Genomic DNA, 9,637 nt, shown 5'->3' on the forward strand with positions numbered 1-9,637 from the left:
GATCAGTGTTTTCATGGCCTCTGCACAACATCCTGTTTTGGGATAAAGGTTGGACACAGGTTTGAAGGGGACCCAATCAATCAATCAATCAGTCAGTCAGTCTTTTGATTACACTATTTAAATAGGCCCCATTTGGGGTCAGCTTTCGCTTACGGCCATACCACTCTGAAAAAGCCTGATCTCATCTGAACTCGGAAGCAAAGCAGAGTTGGGCCTGGTTAGTACTCGGTTGGGAGACTGAATGGGAATACTAGGTGCTGTAAGCTTTTTATTTGGATCAGTGTTTTCATGGCCTCTGCACAACATCCTGTTTTGGGATAAAGGTTGGACACAGGTTTGAAGGGGACCCAATCAATCAATCAATCATCAGTCAGTCAGTCAGTCAGTCAGTCAGTTTTTGATTACACTATTTAAATAGGCCCCATTTGGGGTCAGCTTTCGCTTACGGCCATACCACTCTGAAAAAGCCTGATCTCATCTGAACTCGGAAGCAAAGCAGAGTTGGGCCTGGTTAGTACTCGGTTGGGAGACTGAATGGGAATACTAGGTGCTGTAAGCTTTTTATTTGGATCAGTGTTTTCATGGCCTCTGCACAACATCCTGTTTTGGGATAAAGGTTGGACACAGGTTTGAAGGGGACCCAATCAATCAATCAGTCAGTCAGTCAGTCAGTCAGTCAGTTTTTTGATTACACTATTTAAATAGGCCCCATTTGGGGTCAGCTTTCGCTTACGGCCATACCACTCTGAAAAAGCCTGATCTCATCTGAACTCGGAAGCAAAGCAGAGTTGGGCCTGGTTAGTACTCGGTTGGGAGACTGAATGGGAATACTAGGTGCTGTAAGCTTTTTATTTGGATCAGTGTTTTCATGGCCTCTGCACAACATCCTGTTTTGGGATAAAGGTTGGACACAGGTTTGAAGGGGACCCAATCAATCAATCAGTCAGTCAGTCAGTCTTTTGATTACACTATTTAAATAGGCCCCATTTGGGGTCAGCTTTCGCTTACGGCCATACCACTCTGAAAAAGCCTGATCTCATCTGAACTCGGAAGCAAAGCAGAGTTGGGCCTGGTTAGTACTCGGTTGGGAGACTGAATGGGAATACTAGGTGCTGTAAGCTTTTTATTTGGATCAGTGTTTTCATGGCCTCTGCACAACATCCTGTTTTGGGATAAAGGTTGGACACAGGTTTGAAGGGGACCCAATCAATCAATCAGTCAGTCAGTCAGTCAGTCAGTCTTTTGATTACACTATTTAAATAGGCCCCATTTGGGGTCAGCTTTCGCTTACGGCCATACCACTCTGAAAAAGCCTGATCTCATCTGAACTCGGAAGCAAAGCAGAGTTGGGCCTGGTTAGTACTCGGTTGGGAGACTGAATGGGAATACTAGGTGCTGTAAGCTTTTTATTTGGATCAGTGTTTTCATGGCCTCTGCACAACATCCTGTTTTGGGATAAAGGTTGGACACAGGTTTGAAGGGGACCCAATCAATCAATCAGTCAGTCAGTCAGTCTTTTGATTACACTATTTAAATAGGCCCCATTTGGGGTCAGCTTTCGCTTACGGCCATACCACTCTGAAAAAGCCTGATCTCATCTGAACTCGGAAGCAAAGCAGAGTTGGGCCTGGTTAGTACTCGGTTGGGAGACTGAATGGGAATACTAGGTGCTGTAAGCTTTTTATTTGGATCAGTGTTTTCATGGCCTCTGCACAACATCCTGTTTTGGGATAAAGGTTGGACACAGGTTTGAAGGGGACCCAATCAATCAATCAATCAGTCAGTCAGTCTTTTGATTACACTATTTAAATAGGCCCCATTTGGGGTCAGCTTTCGCTTACGGCCATACCACTCTGAAAAAGCCTGATCTCATCTGAACTCGGAAGCAAAGCAGAGTTGGGCCTGGTTAGTACTCGGTTGGGAGACTGAATGGGAATACTAGGTGCTGTAAGCTTTTTATTTGGATCAGTGTTTTCATGGCCTCTGCACAACATCCTGTTTTGGGATAAAGGTTGGACACAGGTTTGAAGGGGACCCAATCAATCAATCAGTCAGTCAGTCAGTCAGTCAGTCAGTCTTTTGATTACACTATTTAAATAGGCCCCATTTGGGGTCAGCTTTCGCTTACGGCCATACCACTCTGAAAAAGCCTGATCTCATCTGAACTCGGAAGCAAAGCAGAGTTGGGCCTGGTTAGTACTCGGTTGGGAGACTGAATGGGAATACTAGGTGCTGTAAGCTTTTTATTTGGATCAGTGTTTTCATGGCCTCTGCACAACATCCTGTTTTGGGATAAAGGTTGGACACAGGTTTGAAGGGGACCCAATCAATCAATCAATCAGTCAGTCAGTCTTTTGATTACACTATTTAAATAGGCCCCATTTGGGGTCAGCTTTCGCTTACGGCCATACCACTCTGAAAAAGCCTGATCTCATCTGAACTCGGAAGCAAAGCAGAGTTGGGCCTGGTTAGTACTCGGTTGGGAGACTGAATGGGAATACTAGGTGCTGTAAGCTTTTTATTTGGATCAGTGTTTTCATGGCCTCTGCACAACATCCTGTTTTGGGATAAAGGTTGGACACAGGTTTGAAGGGGACCCAATCAATCAATCAGTCAGTCAGTCAGTCAGTCAGTTTTGATTACACTATTTAAATAGGCCCCATTTGGGGTCAGCTTTCGCTTACGGCCATACCACTCTGAAAAAGCCTGATCTCATCTGAACTCGGAAGCAAAGCAGAGTTGGGCCTGGTTAGTACTCGGTTGGGAGACTGAATGGGAATACTAGGTGCTGTAAGCTTTTTATTTGGATCAGTGTTTTCATGGCCTCTGCACAACATCCTGTTTTGGGATAAAGGTTGGACACAGGTTTGAAGGGGACCCAATCAATCAATCAGTCAGTCAGTCAGTCAGTCAGTCAGTCTTTTGATTACACTATTTAAATAGGCCCCATTTGGGGTCAGCTTTCGCTTACGGCCATACCACTCTGAAAAAGCCTGATCTCATCTGAACTCGGAAGCAAAGCAGAGTTGGGCCTGGTTAGTACTCGGTTGGGAGACTGAATGGGAATACTAGGTGCTGTAAGCTTTTTATTTGGATCAGTGTTTTCATGGCCTCTGCACAACATCCTGTTTTGGGATAAAGGTTGGACACAGGTTTGAAGGGGACCCAATCAATCAATCAATCAATCAGTCAGTCAGTCTTTTGATTACACTATTTAAATAGGCCCCATTTGGGGTCAGCTTTCGCTTACGGCCATACCACTCTGAAAAAGCCTGATCTCATCTGAACTCGGAAGCAAAGCAGAGTTGGGCCTGGTTAGTACTCGGTTGGGAGACTGAATGGGAATACTAGGTGCTGTAAGCTTTTTATTTGGATCAGTGTTTTCATGGCCTCTGCACAACATCCTGTTTTGGGATAAAGGTTGGACACAGGTTTGAAGGGGACCCAATCAATCAATCAGTCAGTCAGTCAGTCAGTCAGTCTTTTGATTACACTATTTAAATAGGCCCCATTTGGGGTCAGCTTTCGCTTACGGCCATACCACTCTGAAAAAGCCTGATCTCATCTGAACTCGGAAGCAAAGCAGAGTTGGGCCTGGTTAGTACTCGGTTGGGAGACTGAATGGGAATACTAGGTGCTGTAAGCTTTTTATTTGGATCAGTGTTTTCATGGCCTCTGCACAACATCCTGTTTTGGGATAAAGGTTGGACACAGGTTTGAAGGGGACCCAATCAATCAATCAATCAGTCAGTCAGTCAGTCAGTCAGTTTTGATTACACTATTTAAATAGGCCCCATTTGGGGTCAGCTTTCGCTTACGGCCATACCACTCTGAAAAAGCCTGATCTCATCTGAACTCGGAAGCAAAGCAGAGTTGGGCCTGGTTAGTACTCGGTTGGGAGACTGAATGGGAATACTAGGTGCTGTAAGCTTTTTATTTGGATCAGTGTTTTCATGGCCTCTGCACAACATCCTGTTTTGGGATAAAGGTTGGACACAGGTTTGAAGGGGACCCAATCAATCAATCAGTCAGTCAGTCAGTCAGTCAGTTTTGATTACACTATTTAAATAGGCCCCATTTGGGGTCAGCTTTCGCTTACGGCCATACCACTCTGAAAAAGCCTGATCTCATCTGAACTCGGAAGCAAAGCAGAGTTGGGCCTGGTTAGTACTCGGTTGGGAGACTGAATGGGAATACTAGGTGCTGTAAGCTTTTTATTTGGATCAGTGTTTTCATGGCCTCTGCACAACATCCTGTTTTGGGATAAAGGTTGGACACAGGTTTGAAGGGGACCCAATCAATCAATCAATCAGTCAGTCAGTCAGTCTTTTGATTACACTATTTAAATAGGCCCCATTTGGGGTCAGCTTTCGCTTACGGCCATACCACTCTGAAAAAGCCTGATCTCATCTGAACTCGGAAGCAAAGCAGAGTTGGGCCTGGTTAGTACTCGGTTGGGAGACTGAATGGGAATACTAGGTGCTGTAAGCTTTTTATTTGGATCAGTGTTTTCATGGCCTCTGCACAACATCCTGTTTTGGGATAAAGGTTGGACACAGGTTTGAAGGGGACCCAATCAATCAATCAGTCAGTCAGTCAGTCAGTCAGTCTTTTGATTACACTATTTAAATAGGCCCCATTTGGGGTCAGCTTTCGCTTACGGCCATACCACTCTGAAAAAGCCTGATCTCATCTGAACTCGGAAGCAAAGCAGAGTTGGGCCTGGTTAGTACTCGGTTGGGAGACTGAATGGGAATACTAGGTGCTGTAAGCTTTTTATTTGGATCAGTGTTTTCATGGCCTCTGCACAACATCCTGTTTTGGGATAAAGGTTGGACACAGGTTTGAAGGGGACCCAATCAATCAATCAATCAGTCAGTCAGTCAGTCTTTTGATTACACTATTTAAATAGGCCCCATTTGGGGTCAGCTTTCGCTTACGGCCATACCACTCTGAAAAAGCCTGATCTCATCTGAACTCGGAAGCAAAGCAGAGTTGGGCCTGGTTAGTACTCGGTTGGGAGACTGAATGGGAATACTAGGTGCTGTAAGCTTTTTATTTGGATCAGTGTTTTCATGGCCTCTGCACAACATCCTGTTTTGGGATAAAGGTTGGACACAGGTTTGAAGGGGACCCAATCAATCAATCAATCAGTCAGTCAGTCAGTCAGTCTTTTGATTACACTATTTAAATAGGCCCCATTTGGGGTCAGCTTTCGCTTACGGCCATACCACTCTGAAAAAGCCTGATCTCATCTGAACTCGGAAGCAAAGCAGAGTTGGGCCTGGTTAGTACTCGGTTGGGAGACTGAATGGGAATACTAGGTGCTGTAAGCTTTTTATTTGGATCAGTGTTTTCATGGCCTCTGCACAACATCCTGTTTTGGGATAAAGGTTGGACACAGGTTTGAAGGGGACCCAATCAATCAATCAGTCAGTCAGTCAGTCAGTCAGTTTTGATTACACTATTTAAATAGGCCCCATTTGGGGTCAGCTTTCGCTTACGGCCATACCACTCTGAAAAAGCCTGATCTCATCTGAACTCGGAAGCAAAGCAGAGTTGGGCCTGGTTAGTACTCGGTTGGGAGACTGAATGGGAATACTAGGTGCTGTAAGCTTTTTATTTGGATCAGTGTTTTCATGGCCTCTGCACAACATCCTGTTTTGGGATAAAGGTTGGACACAGGTTTGAAGGGGACCCAATCAATCAATCAGTCAGTCAGTCAGTCTTTTGATTACACTATTTAAATAGGCCCCATTTGGGGTCAGCTTTCGCTTACGGCCATACCACTCTGAAAAAGCCTGATCTCATCTGAACTCGGAAGCAAAGCAGAGTTGGGCCTGGTTAGTACTCGGTTGGGAGACTGAATGGGAATACTAGGTGCTGTAAGCTTTTTATTTGGATCAGTGTTTTCATGGCCTCTGCACAACATCCTGTTTTGGGATAAAGGTTGGACACAGGTTTGAAGGGGACCCAATCAATCAATCAGTCAGTCAGTCAGTCAGTCAGTCAGTCTTTTGATTACACTATTTAAATAGGCCCCATTTGGGGTCAGCTTTCGCTTACGGCCATACCACTCTGAAAAAGCCTGATCTCATCTGAACTCGGAAGCAAAGCAGAGTTGGGCCTGGTTAGTACTCGGTTGGGAGACTGAATGGGAATACTAGGTGCTGTAAGCTTTTTATTTGGATCAGTGTTTTCATGGCCTCTGCACAACATCCTGTTTTGGGATAAAGGTTGGACACAGGTTTGAAGGGGACCCAATCAATCAATCAATCAGTCAGTCAGTCTTTTGATTACACTATTTAAATAGGCCCCATTTGGGGTCAGCTTTCGCTTACGGCCATACCACTCTGAAAAAGCCTGATCTCATCTGAACTCGGAAGCAAAGCAGAGTTGGGCCTGGTTAGTACTCGGTTGGGAGACTGAATGGGAATACTAGGTGCTGTAAGCTTTTTATTTGGATCAGTGTTTTCATGGCCTCTGCACAACATCCTGTTTTGGGATAAAGGTTGGACACAGGTTTGAAGGGGACCCAATCAATCAATCAATCAGTCAGTCAGTCAGTCAGTCAGTCTTTTGATTACACTATTTAAATAGGCCCCATTTGGGGTCAGCTTTCGCTTACGGCCATACCACTCTGAAAAAGCCTGATCTCATCTGAACTCGGAAGCAAAGCAGAGTTGGGCCTGGTTAGTACTCGGTTGGGAGACTGAATGGGAATACTAGGTGCTGTAAGCTTTTTATTTGGATCAGTGTTTTCATGGCCTCTGCACAACATCCTGTTTTGGGATAAAGGTTGGACACAGGTTTGAAGGGGACCCAATCAATCAATCAGTCAGTCAGTCAGTCAGTCAGTTTTTTGATTACACTATTTAAATAGGCCCCATTTGGGGTCAGCTTTCGCTTACGGCCATACCACTCTGAAAAAGCCTGATCTCATCTGAACTCGGAAGCAAAGCAGAGTTGGGCCTGGTTAGTACTCGGTTGGGAGACTGAATGGGAATACTAGGTGCTGTAAGCTTTTTATTTGGATCAGTGTTTTCATGGCCTCTGCACAACATCCTGTTTTGGGATAAAGGTTGGACACAGGTTTGAAGGGGACCCAATCAATCAATCAATCAGTCAGTCAGTCAGTCTTTTGATTACACTATTTAAATAGGCCCCATTTGGGGTCAGCTTTCGCTTACGGCCATACCACTCTGAAAAAGCCTGATCTCATCTGAACTCGGAAGCAAAGCAGAGTTGGGCCTGGTTAGTACTCGGTTGGGAGACTGAATGGGAATACTAGGTGCTGTAAGCTTTTTATTTGGATCAGTGTTTTCATGGCCTCTGCACAACATCCTGTTTTGGGATAAAGGTTGGACACAGGTTTGAAGGGGACCCAATCAATCAATCAGTCAGTCAGTCAGTCAGTCAGTCAGTCTTTTGATTACACTATTTAAATAGGCCCCATTTGGGGTCAGCTTTCGCTTACGGCCATACCACTCTGAAAAAGCCTGATCTCATCTGAACTCGGAAGCAAAGCAGAGTTGGGCCTGGTTAGTACTCGGTTGGGAGACTGAATGGGAATACTAGGTGCTGTAAGCTTTTTATTTGGATCAGTGTTTTCATGGCCTCTGCACAACATCCTGTTTTGGGATAAAGGTTGGACACAGGTTTGAAGGGGACCCAATCAATCAATCAATCAGTCAGTCAGTCTTTTGATTACACTATTTAAATAGGCCCCATTTGGGGTCAGCTTTCGCTTACGGCCATACCACTCTGAAAAAGCCTGATCTCATCTGAACTCGGAAGCAAAGCAGAGTTGGGCCTGGTTAGTACTCGGTTGGGAGACTGAATGGGAATACTAGGTGCTGTAAGCTTTTTATTTGGATCAGTGTTTTCATGGCCTCTGCACAACATCCTGTTTTGGGATAAAGGTTGGACACAGGTTTGAAGGGGACCCAATCAATCAATCATCAGTCAGTCAGTCAGTCAGTCAGTTTGATTACACTATTTAAATAGGCCCCATTTGGGGTCAGCTTTCGCTTACGGCCATACCACTCTGAAAAAGCCTGATCTCATCTGAACTCGGAAGCAAAGCAGAGTTGGGCCTGGTTAGTACTCGGTTGGGAGACTGAATGGGAATACTAGGTGCTGTAAGCTTTTTATTTGGATCAGTGTTTTCATGGCCTCTGCACAACATCCTGTTTTGGGATAAAGGTTGGACACAGGTTTGAAGGGGACCCAATCAATCAATCAGTCAGTCAGTCAGTCAGTCAGTCTTTTGATTACACTATTTAAATAGGCCCCATTTGGGGTCAGCTTTCGCTTACGGCCATACCACTCTGAAAAAGCCTGATCTCATCTGAACTCGGAAGCAAAGCAGAGTTGGGCCTGGTTAGTACTCGGTTGGGAGACTGAATGGGAATACTAGGTGCTGTAAGCTTTTTATTTGGATCAGTGTTTTCATGGCCTCTGCACAACATCCTGTTTTGGGATAAAGGTTGGACACAGGTTTGAAGGGGACCCAATCAATCAATCAGTCAGTCAGTCAGTCAGTCAGTCAGTCTTTTGATTACACTATTTAAATAGGCCCCATTTGGGGTCAGCTTTCGCTTACGGCCATACCACTCTGAAAAAGCCTGATCTCATCTGAACTCGGAAGCAAAGCAGAGTTGGGCCTGGTTAGTACTCGGTTGGGAGACTGAATGGGAATACTAGGTGCTGTAAGCTTTTTATTTGGATCAGTGTTTTCATGGCCTCTGCACAACATCCTGTTTTGGGATAAAGGTTGGACACAGGTTTGAAGGGGACCCAATCAATCAATCAGTCAGTCAGTCAGTCAGTCTTTTGATTACACTATTTAAATAGGCCCCATTTGGGGTCAGCTTTCGCTTACGGCCATACCACTCTGAAAAAGCCTGATCTCATCTGAACTCGGAAGCAAAGCAGAGTTGGGCCTGGTTAGTACTCGGTTGGGAGACTGAATGGGAATACTAGGTGCTGTAAGCTTTTTATTTGGATCAGTGTTTTCATGGCCTCTGCACAACATCCTGTTTTGGGATAAAGGTTGGACACAGGTTTGAAGGGGACCCAATCAATCAATCAATCAGTCAGTCAGTCTTTTGATTACACTATTTAAATAGGCCCCATTTGGGGTCAGCTTTCGCTTACGGCCATACCACTCTGAAAAAGCCTGATCTCATCTGAACTCGGAAGCAAAGCAGAGTTGGGCCTGGTTAGTACTCGGTTGGGAGACTGAATGGGAATACTAGGTGCTGTAAGCTTTTTATTTGGATCAGTGTTTTCATGGCCTCTGCACAACATCCTGTTTTGGGATAAAGGTTGGACACAGGTTTGAAGGGGACCCAATCAATCAATCAGTCAGTCAGTCAGTCAGTCAGTCTTTTGATTACACTATTTAAATAGGCCCCATTTGGGGTCAGCTTTCGCTTACGGCCATACCACTCTGAAAAAGCCTGATCTCATCTGAACTCGGAAGCAAAGCAGAGTTGGGCCTGGTTAGTACTCGGTTGGGAGACTGAATGGGAATACTAGGTGCTGTAAGCTTTTTATTTGGATCAGTGTTTTCATGGCCTCTGCACAACATCCTGTTTTGGGATAAAGGTTGGACACAGGTTTGAAGGGGACC

The 9,637-nt window shown here is 45.0% G+C and overlaps 34 non-coding genes across 34 annotated transcripts; all 34 read left to right on the forward strand.

Moving 5' to 3' along the window:
• The first annotated feature begins 147 nt into the window (after positions 1–147).
• Positions 148–266, forward strand: LOC128631475 (5S ribosomal RNA). Its single transcript, XR_008395644.1, has one exon. It is a non-coding gene; the product is annotated as a 5S ribosomal RNA (ribosomal RNA).
• Positions 267–440: 174 nt separating this feature from the next.
• On the forward strand, positions 441–559 carry LOC128631476 (5S ribosomal RNA). Its single transcript, XR_008395645.1, has one exon. It is a non-coding gene; the product is annotated as a 5S ribosomal RNA (ribosomal RNA).
• A 168-nt stretch (positions 560–727) lies between these two features.
• Positions 728–846, forward strand: LOC128631477 (5S ribosomal RNA). Its single transcript, XR_008395646.1, has one exon. It is a non-coding gene; the product is annotated as a 5S ribosomal RNA (ribosomal RNA).
• A 156-nt stretch (positions 847–1,002) lies between these two features.
• LOC128631478 (5S ribosomal RNA) lies at positions 1,003–1,121 on the forward strand. The gene has a single exon (XR_008395647.1). It is a non-coding gene; the product is annotated as a 5S ribosomal RNA (ribosomal RNA).
• A 164-nt stretch (positions 1,122–1,285) lies between these two features.
• On the forward strand, positions 1,286–1,404 carry LOC128631479 (5S ribosomal RNA). The gene has a single exon (XR_008395648.1). It is a non-coding gene; the product is annotated as a 5S ribosomal RNA (ribosomal RNA).
• A 156-nt stretch (positions 1,405–1,560) lies between these two features.
• On the forward strand, positions 1,561–1,679 carry LOC128631480 (5S ribosomal RNA). The gene has a single exon (XR_008395649.1). It is a non-coding gene; the product is annotated as a 5S ribosomal RNA (ribosomal RNA).
• A 156-nt stretch (positions 1,680–1,835) lies between these two features.
• Positions 1,836–1,954, forward strand: LOC128631482 (5S ribosomal RNA). Its single transcript, XR_008395651.1, has one exon. It is a non-coding gene; the product is annotated as a 5S ribosomal RNA (ribosomal RNA).
• Positions 1,955–2,122: 168 nt separating this feature from the next.
• LOC128631483 (5S ribosomal RNA) lies at positions 2,123–2,241 on the forward strand. Its single transcript, XR_008395652.1, has one exon. It is a non-coding gene; the product is annotated as a 5S ribosomal RNA (ribosomal RNA).
• Positions 2,242–2,397: 156 nt separating this feature from the next.
• On the forward strand, positions 2,398–2,516 carry LOC128631484 (5S ribosomal RNA). The gene has a single exon (XR_008395653.1). It is a non-coding gene; the product is annotated as a 5S ribosomal RNA (ribosomal RNA).
• A 162-nt stretch (positions 2,517–2,678) lies between these two features.
• LOC128631485 (5S ribosomal RNA) lies at positions 2,679–2,797 on the forward strand. Its single transcript, XR_008395654.1, has one exon. It is a non-coding gene; the product is annotated as a 5S ribosomal RNA (ribosomal RNA).
• Positions 2,798–2,965: 168 nt separating this feature from the next.
• On the forward strand, positions 2,966–3,084 carry LOC128631486 (5S ribosomal RNA). The gene has a single exon (XR_008395655.1). It is a non-coding gene; the product is annotated as a 5S ribosomal RNA (ribosomal RNA).
• Positions 3,085–3,244: 160 nt separating this feature from the next.
• LOC128631487 (5S ribosomal RNA) lies at positions 3,245–3,363 on the forward strand. The gene has a single exon (XR_008395656.1). It is a non-coding gene; the product is annotated as a 5S ribosomal RNA (ribosomal RNA).
• Positions 3,364–3,527: 164 nt separating this feature from the next.
• Positions 3,528–3,646, forward strand: LOC128631488 (5S ribosomal RNA). Its single transcript, XR_008395657.1, has one exon. It is a non-coding gene; the product is annotated as a 5S ribosomal RNA (ribosomal RNA).
• A 166-nt stretch (positions 3,647–3,812) lies between these two features.
• Positions 3,813–3,931, forward strand: LOC128631489 (5S ribosomal RNA). Its single transcript, XR_008395658.1, has one exon. It is a non-coding gene; the product is annotated as a 5S ribosomal RNA (ribosomal RNA).
• A 162-nt stretch (positions 3,932–4,093) lies between these two features.
• Positions 4,094–4,212, forward strand: LOC128631490 (5S ribosomal RNA). The gene has a single exon (XR_008395659.1). It is a non-coding gene; the product is annotated as a 5S ribosomal RNA (ribosomal RNA).
• A 160-nt stretch (positions 4,213–4,372) lies between these two features.
• On the forward strand, positions 4,373–4,491 carry LOC128631491 (5S ribosomal RNA). The gene has a single exon (XR_008395660.1). It is a non-coding gene; the product is annotated as a 5S ribosomal RNA (ribosomal RNA).
• A 164-nt stretch (positions 4,492–4,655) lies between these two features.
• LOC128631493 (5S ribosomal RNA) lies at positions 4,656–4,774 on the forward strand. Its single transcript, XR_008395662.1, has one exon. It is a non-coding gene; the product is annotated as a 5S ribosomal RNA (ribosomal RNA).
• A 160-nt stretch (positions 4,775–4,934) lies between these two features.
• Positions 4,935–5,053, forward strand: LOC128631494 (5S ribosomal RNA). The gene has a single exon (XR_008395663.1). It is a non-coding gene; the product is annotated as a 5S ribosomal RNA (ribosomal RNA).
• Positions 5,054–5,217: 164 nt separating this feature from the next.
• On the forward strand, positions 5,218–5,336 carry LOC128631495 (5S ribosomal RNA). Its single transcript, XR_008395664.1, has one exon. It is a non-coding gene; the product is annotated as a 5S ribosomal RNA (ribosomal RNA).
• A 162-nt stretch (positions 5,337–5,498) lies between these two features.
• LOC128631496 (5S ribosomal RNA) lies at positions 5,499–5,617 on the forward strand. The gene has a single exon (XR_008395665.1). It is a non-coding gene; the product is annotated as a 5S ribosomal RNA (ribosomal RNA).
• Positions 5,618–5,773: 156 nt separating this feature from the next.
• Positions 5,774–5,892, forward strand: LOC128631497 (5S ribosomal RNA). Its single transcript, XR_008395666.1, has one exon. It is a non-coding gene; the product is annotated as a 5S ribosomal RNA (ribosomal RNA).
• A 168-nt stretch (positions 5,893–6,060) lies between these two features.
• On the forward strand, positions 6,061–6,179 carry LOC128631498 (5S ribosomal RNA). Its single transcript, XR_008395667.1, has one exon. It is a non-coding gene; the product is annotated as a 5S ribosomal RNA (ribosomal RNA).
• A 156-nt stretch (positions 6,180–6,335) lies between these two features.
• Positions 6,336–6,454, forward strand: LOC128631499 (5S ribosomal RNA). The gene has a single exon (XR_008395668.1). It is a non-coding gene; the product is annotated as a 5S ribosomal RNA (ribosomal RNA).
• A 168-nt stretch (positions 6,455–6,622) lies between these two features.
• On the forward strand, positions 6,623–6,741 carry LOC128631500 (5S ribosomal RNA). Its single transcript, XR_008395669.1, has one exon. It is a non-coding gene; the product is annotated as a 5S ribosomal RNA (ribosomal RNA).
• Positions 6,742–6,905: 164 nt separating this feature from the next.
• Positions 6,906–7,024, forward strand: LOC128631501 (5S ribosomal RNA). Its single transcript, XR_008395670.1, has one exon. It is a non-coding gene; the product is annotated as a 5S ribosomal RNA (ribosomal RNA).
• A 160-nt stretch (positions 7,025–7,184) lies between these two features.
• On the forward strand, positions 7,185–7,303 carry LOC128631502 (5S ribosomal RNA). The gene has a single exon (XR_008395671.1). It is a non-coding gene; the product is annotated as a 5S ribosomal RNA (ribosomal RNA).
• Positions 7,304–7,471: 168 nt separating this feature from the next.
• Positions 7,472–7,590, forward strand: LOC128631504 (5S ribosomal RNA). Its single transcript, XR_008395673.1, has one exon. It is a non-coding gene; the product is annotated as a 5S ribosomal RNA (ribosomal RNA).
• Positions 7,591–7,746: 156 nt separating this feature from the next.
• Positions 7,747–7,865, forward strand: LOC128631505 (5S ribosomal RNA). Its single transcript, XR_008395674.1, has one exon. It is a non-coding gene; the product is annotated as a 5S ribosomal RNA (ribosomal RNA).
• A 164-nt stretch (positions 7,866–8,029) lies between these two features.
• On the forward strand, positions 8,030–8,148 carry LOC128631506 (5S ribosomal RNA). Its single transcript, XR_008395675.1, has one exon. It is a non-coding gene; the product is annotated as a 5S ribosomal RNA (ribosomal RNA).
• Positions 8,149–8,312: 164 nt separating this feature from the next.
• LOC128631507 (5S ribosomal RNA) lies at positions 8,313–8,431 on the forward strand. Its single transcript, XR_008395676.1, has one exon. It is a non-coding gene; the product is annotated as a 5S ribosomal RNA (ribosomal RNA).
• Positions 8,432–8,599: 168 nt separating this feature from the next.
• LOC128631508 (5S ribosomal RNA) lies at positions 8,600–8,718 on the forward strand. Its single transcript, XR_008395677.1, has one exon. It is a non-coding gene; the product is annotated as a 5S ribosomal RNA (ribosomal RNA).
• Positions 8,719–8,878: 160 nt separating this feature from the next.
• On the forward strand, positions 8,879–8,997 carry LOC128631509 (5S ribosomal RNA). The gene has a single exon (XR_008395678.1). It is a non-coding gene; the product is annotated as a 5S ribosomal RNA (ribosomal RNA).
• Positions 8,998–9,153: 156 nt separating this feature from the next.
• Positions 9,154–9,272, forward strand: LOC128631510 (5S ribosomal RNA). The gene has a single exon (XR_008395679.1). It is a non-coding gene; the product is annotated as a 5S ribosomal RNA (ribosomal RNA).
• Positions 9,273–9,436: 164 nt separating this feature from the next.
• Positions 9,437–9,555, forward strand: LOC128631511 (5S ribosomal RNA). The gene has a single exon (XR_008395680.1). It is a non-coding gene; the product is annotated as a 5S ribosomal RNA (ribosomal RNA).
• The last annotated feature ends 82 nt before the right edge of the window (positions 9,556–9,637 follow it).

Source organism: Ictalurus punctatus, unplaced genomic scaffold (genome assembly GCF_001660625.3).
Source record: "Ictalurus punctatus breed USDA103 unplaced genomic scaffold, Coco_2.0 tig00006879, whole genome shotgun sequence".
Taxonomy (NCBI): domain Eukaryota; kingdom Metazoa; phylum Chordata; class Actinopteri; order Siluriformes; family Ictaluridae; genus Ictalurus; species Ictalurus punctatus.